Raw genomic sequence first — 7888 nt, forward strand, 5'->3', positions numbered from 1 at the left:
GTGGCTATCCCTTTATATGGAGGCCCTGGTCCTCTTCCAAATATTGAGCGGGAAGGGAGCCAACAACGGCCATTTTGAAGGGAAACATCTGGTACAAGTTATCCTGACTAAAGTTGGTCTTCGATTGCCAAAGGCACTGGCGATGACACCGTCTTGGGCACCACGGTGACCTCCGTCCTGCCGCTCTGCTGGTCTTGGTCTCGTTGCACTGAAATGGTAACCTTTGCTTGACGCCTCGGTACTCCGCACCTGCGCTTGCCCCCTTTGCACCAAAGAGGAAACAAGGACACTGCACAGGCCGGCGCCCGCCTGGTCTCGATCGTCATGGCTTGCGTCACGAGCACCTTGCGAGGTACCCCTGCCTTGATCTCTCCGCCTCCTCGCGAGCCTGCCTGGTGAGGCCGTTCCTGAGGAAGCCTTGCACCGTCCGCCCCGCGAGGCTTGGCCCCTCGCGAGAGTCTTGAGCTTGAGTTGATGAAGATGGGATGTATTGGGCCACTCCTTGAACCATGCCGCAGGCCACAGGCAGGCAAGTCTGGGGACCCCCGTTCCTAGAACACCGACAGATGGTAACAAGTCTGTGAATAAAAAGGTGGTAGCATGGTAAATTTTTTACCTTCATTTGTATTGTTGATGTTTGCAGAACCAAAGCTTGCCGTGTGTGCTTGTTCACCCTGTTGGTTTGTCCCCACACCACTCATCGTGATATCCACATCACCCCCGTTGTTATGTGCCATTTTTTGTGTTGCAGCAGCTGCTGGCACATATAATTGCATCCATCAAATCCACACTTACAAGCAATTTTGATTATTTTTTCACAACAACTATAATTTTTTCTTTTTATGCACTGATTACTTCATTTTTTATAGCAGGTATCATTTTTGGAGTAACCTGCGTATGGGAGTACGACAACGATAGTTCCTATCAACCCCATTTCATTAACATCATTTCTTATCAAAAAATTCTGGTGACAACAATGTAAATCAACACATGGTATTCTTGTAGTGTTTTAACACATCTATTTCTGAGTTTTCCTGGTAAATTGTAATGAATTAGCATGATAACTTGTTCTGTCATGGGGTTGTTCTATAAAAAAGGGATATTTTTTATGTTGAATTAGTGTTAAAGGATGTTGATTACTCAATGCAGACACTTTGGTAATCTTCCTTGATACGAAATGGTAACTCAGTTATTAAAGAGAAATTTCATACATGTAGTCTAACATGCTTCAAAAAAGATAGCTTAATAGATTGATGGTGATAACCTATATGGATTTATGATGGTAACTCAATGATGAGGTAACTCAATGATGTAATCAGTAGGTAGGAACATGGATCAATTTTACCAACTTTTTGGCTTTAAAAAAGGCAAATTTATTCAATCTTTTGATGATAACCCGATTGAATTTGAGTGGTAACTCAATTACAATGGATGATATTACAGAGATGCAGTAAAAGGGCTACATTTTTGTTGTTTTTTCACTTACCTCCTTGGTTTTCCCCCTGATTATGGCGAAATTCAGACGAACTGGTGGTAACCCTTGTGATATTGATGTGGTAAACCAGTCTCCTATCTCAAATCCTTGTGTTGTAGTGTTTTTCGTGGGTTTTTCTGGTGGATTAGATCTGGGGCGCAGGTCATCAGCGATGGATGCGCGTCGGGGAGAGAGGAGAACAGATCAGGGCAGGTGTGGTTGTTTCTTGCGATGGAGGTAAGAAACTAGGTATTAGTGTGGTAAGTCACGTGAGGGGGAATGTGGGCAAGAGGGGCTGTGTTTTGGGCCGAACTCGGTGCGCGTGCTGGGCCTCGCTAAAGAAGGCTCGCTCGGTCATCGTGGGTGGCACTGGCAAAGCAGATCGCGCGGGAGGGACGCGGGATGGATGATCGTGCGGATCTCATGCTTATCGTCCTGCCGACTGGTGGTTAGTCACGTCCTTTTCTTTTTCTTTGATCTTCAGATCCACCCCATGTTATTCTTCCATTGCTACCCGCTAAATCTAAATCAAGCCAACAAATTTGCTGGATCTTTCAAAAAAACAAAAACTTTGTGGTTGTTTCTTGAAGGGAAACCGATTCCTACTTGTTGGTTAAAAAAACATATGAAGGTTCAACGAGGCCTACCAAATGAATGCAATTTTCTCCCTTATAACGAGATGGTGTTCTCCTATTTGGCACACAGGTCGCCCGCGAGCAACTTGGCGCGTACCTCCCCACACCCGCTACGTACAAAATTCGGGCTGGCCGAAACTAGATCCATTCTGGGTTTGGGAAAGTTCTAGAACCTTCCTAGACCATTTTTTTGGTTCTGCTTGCAATTTTTTCTACTTTTTTCATTTTTTGCCATTTCCTTTCTTTCTACATTTTTTTGTTTTTTCTTATTATTTTTTCCTTTTAATTTATTTGTCTATTTTACCTTTTTTTCATTTTAATTTTTTAATATTTCATTTTATTCCCAACTTTCACGAACATTTTCTAAACTCTGGGTACATTTTTTAAAACCAGTGAACAATTTTTCAAATCAAAAGGATTTTTTTGGCATTCAAAGTTTATTCATGGAATTAAAAAAATTCATCATACTTTTGAAATTGCGCATAGAGTTTAAATTCATAAACATTTCAAATCAGGTTGAACATTTTTCAATTTCAAAATCTGTTCATCGTATTGGTGAAAATTACATATATTTTTTTGGAAGTCATGAACAAGTTATTTGCATAGGCGGATTTTTTTCGTAAATAGGGAAGAACTTTTGAAATCCATAAACAGTTTTTGTTTTTTACGAACGTTTTTTGAATTCATGAATATTTTCTGAATAAATGAACTTTTCTAAAATGTTGTGAACATTTTCTAAGAATTTGGAAACAATTTTTATTAATTCCTGACCACTATTTTAAATAATTTTTAATATTGTTTAAAATTCATGAACATTTTTGAAGACACGAATCCTTTTTTTTCTTCTAAATTAGTGGTTTTCGAAAATCCACGAATATTCTTTGAATTCATTTTTTGTTCAAATTAACAAAAAAAATCATGATTTCTGGAACATTTGTCCAAAGTTCACTTTTTGAAATTTGGAACTTTTTCAATATTCTTAATCATGTTAAAGAAGAAAATAAAAACACACAAAAAAACTAAACAGAAAAATTGGGGTCCTAATAGGGTTTGCGCTGACTCATTTGCCAGCGCGTCACACGCCATATAGGGGGCGTCCCTATATCCCGCCATCAGCGAGTCCAGCTTCTGAGTCTCTGAGCGAGACGGGCAGGCCCATGCGAGCGGTAGGCCACAACCTATTTTTTATTTTTATCTTGATGTTTTTTGTTAGAAATCTCAAAAATAGCTATTCTAAATATTGATAAGGTATTATCAATCATATGGGCAAGGAAGACCCTGTAAAATAATAATAATAATAATAATAATAATAATAATAATAATAATAATAATAATAATAATAATAATAATAAATAATATATGTATATAGATTTATTATAAGATGGAGGACGAGCATACTTGCTCCAATGTGTCTTCGTGCATATAAGCAGCCAAATGTACGTGCATATGCATATTAGAAGGCTGCAATATTCCTAAAGATAAGGCCCGAGACACAATCATGACGAGCAAAAAACTTAAAAGGAAGATAAAGCCATTCCAATTGCAGGCAAGACACAGAGTGTGCAATTCCATCCAGCATGCACTAGTAGCCCTAAAAAGAAGGGCTCCAAATGGCTACAAAGCCTATAAAGCCTAGAAGACCTAAAAACTAGATGCATGATGGACAAGAAGAAAGAAGAAGAAAATAATGGAGGTGCATTCTCCCGGAAGCTATCCAGAGCGCTGCTCTCTCACCTATAAAAGGAGGCGTTTGCTCCGAAGAGAGACACCAGACGAAGAAGAACCACCAGCCACCGATAGAGCAAAGAGCTGCGACCCAGCTAGCAAGCTCGTTGCTCAGTAGTAGTAGTAGTTCCTCATCCTACAATAAGAGCCACAATATCCAGAGCATTGTAAGGCTCAAGAAGGTAGTTAGAAGATAATTTCCTTTAGCTTGTGTAATCCCTTCGGGGCCTCCCGAAAGGGAAAGCCATATGTAAATTATGTTGTGGAAATGATGTAGTTTCTTGGTTTTACTTGGTATTTTTATTTATGAATTTATGGGACAAATTCTTATGCTAGGGATCCTATAGAAGAAACCTTTGCGTCTGTAGTTCTCTGTGTAGCCCAGAGTGGCGTTTGAATGACAACCTTGTGGCCCTAGAGAAGTGTTCCCTTCGGGTGGAACTCCCTGGGAAGATGATATGACTTTACCCCGAAAATTTGCAATTAAAACTACTAAGTGAACGTAACTAGCTACATCTGATATAACATAATGGAAAATATGGTGAGTACTGAGTAGGATTTTACACCTCTGCGCACACCATCGGACGTATTGTTGGCCTCGCCAGCCCTAAATAGATCCTGCATTAAGATATAATCTGCTTACTAAGTACATAACGAGCATATAATACCAAAGAATTAAATATTGCTGTGAATAGTGAAATACTATTCCAAATAGTATATTGAATAGTAAAGCACTATTATGAGTAGTGCCCTACCTAGTAAACAGTAAATACTATTCATATAAAAAGTATACCTGTCTACCACTTTCACCTAATCACATATTAAACTAAATATTATAATAATTTTGATTCCCTATATTGTTGGTATCAGGTCCAGCGTTTAATCATTGAAAGGTTAAAATATTTAAACATAGAAGTTAGCGTAGGTAAAGTAATTAATACTAAGGAAAATCTAAATATAAGGTGTAGAATAAATCCCTCTGAAGAGCATATCTAGCATACATCTCATAGCCAGTTAAATACAGTCGTCGATTGATATATAATTTTTACATATCTTGGGGAAAAAGACAAGATAATTTATACCAAAAATTTGGAAGTTTATTTAAAGAATACCAAAAACTTGCTGATAGGTATTCAGGGTTGAATAAAAAAATTGATTTAGCTTTACATAAGTTAGAGGAAGCAAAAGCAAGACAAAATACAGTTTGCAAAATTAACGATTATATTAAAGAAGTGTTATCAATAGGCCATTACCTAAGTAAAGGAAAAGAGCCACTCCCACGCACCGAAACAAGACAAGATATACTTGAAATAAAAAAGTTGGTGCAAGAGGTTAAAACTTTGATTATCCCATAATTATATGACTGAATATACTCAAGCATTAAACGAAGTAGCAAAATATCTATTACCTTCCGTCAGATTCTCCGATCACGACTCCCCAAAAGAAGATTCCAAGTAATAATAAGACAAAATAACACCATCCTCCATCTATTAATCCAGGTTTTAGATAAACTAAATAGTGTTCAAATCAACAAAGAAATTGTGCTTTCGTCATCCGGAATAGTTGCCTTTGCTAGAAATATTAATTCAGAAAAATGGACGTATCTAAAGGCTTCCTTAGAAGAGACAAAACCCTCCAATTAGTAAGGCAAGATTCAAGACCTCTAGCCATGAAGCATACATTATCATGCAAAGCTGATGATATTGATAGTACTGAAGATGTTATAGATATACAAAGAGATCTAGAAAGATATCAGAAAGATATCCTAAGAAAAATAAAGCTGCAACAAGTATACCACATGGGTATGTTTGAGAGTAAAAGTGGTCTATATAGAATATCCAGAGAAGTAGAATTAAGTGTGTTAACACACCCAGTAGATTTAAGAATTGTAAGCAAAAATATTGAAAATGAACTAAAATATTGTGGTTATAAATATATTCATCAAGGTATGTATATCATAGGAGTCAAAGGTATGACAAGGAAGAAATTAGGTGCAAAGGTTTTAATAACATTATTAGACAGAAGATGGGAATCGGTAGATAAAGCAGCATTAGGATTTTTGGAAGGAGACATGAATGAAAATAGATTAATAACCTATATAGCTCCAGACCTAATGATGCTTGTAAAAGAATTCATTGAAAAAATGATTTTTGGTTTCCAAACTAAAGGGTACGAAGATTTTAAAGGAACAAACTTGCTAGTAAGTATAGAATTTATAGGAAGGCTCACTAATAGAAGTAGCTCCAGATATAGAGTGAATGTGAATGACATAATTGATAGTATGCAATCAAAATGTATTAAATTTATGAACCGTCTTAAAATTGGCTCTGAAGAAAGAGTAGGAGAAGAATGGAAGATAGGTGAACTAATAGAGAAAAGGGAATTAAGGCAACCTGAAAACTACATAAGCTATCAAAGTTGTGAAGGAAGTAGCAGTATTTGATTTATGAATTATAAATCTGCATCATAGAGGACTCAGAGTTATAATCGAATACTACTACTTCCTTCACAATTTTGATAGCTTATGTAGTTTTCAGGTTGCCTTAATTTCTTTTTCTCTATTATATTAATTCACCTATCTTCCATTCTTCTCCCGCTCTTTCTTCATAGCCAATTTTAAGAGGATTCATAAATTTAATACCTTTTGATTGCATACTATCAATTACGTCATTCACATTCACTCTATAACTGGAGCTACTTCTATTAGTGAGCCTTCCTATAAATTCTATACTTACTAACAAGTTTGTTCCTTTAAAATCTTCGTACCCTTTAGTTTGGAAACAAAAACTCATTTTTTCAATAAATTCTTTTACATGCATCATTAGGTCTGGAGCTATATAGGTTATTAATCTATTTTCATTCATGTCTCCTTCCAAAAATCCTAATGCTGCTTTGTTTATTGATTCTCATCTTCTGTCTAATAATGTTATTAAAACCTTTGCACCTAATTTCTTCCTTGTCATAACTTTGACTCCTATGATATACATTCCATGATGAATATATTTATAACCACAATATTTTAGCTCATTTTCAATATTTTTGCTTACAATTCTTATATCTATTGGGTTTGTTAACACACTTAATTCTACTTCTCTAGATATTCTATATAGACCACTTTTACTCTCAAACATACCCATGTGGTATACTTGTTGCGACTTTATTTTTCTTAGTGTATCTTTCTGATATCTTTCTAGATCTCTTTGTATATCTATAACTTCTTCAATACTATCAATATCATCAGCTTTGCATGATAATCTATGCTTCATGGCTAGAGGTCTTGAATCTCGCCTTACTAATTGGAGGGTTTTGTCTCTTCTACGGAAGCCTTTAGATACGCCCATTTTTCTGAATTAATATTTCTAGCAGAGGCAACTATTCCCGATGATGAAAGCACAATTTATTTGTTGCTTTGAACACTATTTAGTTTATCTAAAACCTGGATTAATAGACGGAGGATGGTGTTATTTTGTCTTATTATTACTTTGGAATCTTCTTTTGGGGAGTCGTGATCGGAAAATCCGACGGGAGATGACAGATATTTTGCTACTTCGTTTAATGCTTGAGTATATTCAGTCATATAATTATGAGATAATCAAAGTTTTAACCTCTTGCGCCTACTTTTTTATTTCAAGTATACCTTGTCTTATTTCGGTGCGTGAGAGTGGTTCTTTTCCTTTACTTAGGTAATGGCCTATTGATAACACTTCTTCTTTAATATAATCATTATTTTTGCAAACTGTATTCTGTCTTGCTTTTGCTTCCTCTAACTTATGTAAAGGTAAATCAATTTTATTATTCAACCCTGAATACTTATCAGCAAGTTTTTGGTATCCTTTAAATAAACTTTCAAATTTTTGGTATAAATTATCTTGTCTTTCCCCCCAAGATATGTAAAAATTATATATCAAATCGACGACTGTATTTAACTGGCTATGAGATGTATGCCAGATATGCTCTTCAGAGGAATTTACTCTATACATTATATATAGATTTTCCTTACTATTTATTACTTTACCTACGCTAACTTCTAAGTTTGAATATTTTAACCTTTCAA

General features: G+C 35.9%; 1 long non-coding RNA gene across 2 annotated transcripts; it reads right to left on the minus strand.

Annotated features, from left to right (window-relative positions):
* Positions 1-331: 331 nt before the first annotated feature.
* Positions 332-6288, minus strand: LOC123160273 (uncharacterized). Of its 2 annotated transcripts, none has more exons than XR_006480083.1 (3): positions 3844-6288; positions 617-757; positions 332-551 (listed from the first exon to the last, which is right to left on the minus strand). It is a non-coding gene; the product is annotated as an uncharacterized lncRNA (long non-coding RNA). The 2 variants fall into 2 exon arrangements; XR_006480082.1 differs by having other exon boundaries at positions 617-754; positions 3844-6281.
* Between the last annotated feature and the right edge of the window lie 1600 nt (positions 6289-7888).

The sequence above is a fragment of the Triticum aestivum genome, chromosome 7B (assembly GCF_018294505.1).
Source record: "Triticum aestivum cultivar Chinese Spring chromosome 7B, IWGSC CS RefSeq v2.1, whole genome shotgun sequence".
Lineage (NCBI taxonomy): Eukaryota > Viridiplantae > Streptophyta > Magnoliopsida > Poales > Poaceae > Triticum > Triticum aestivum.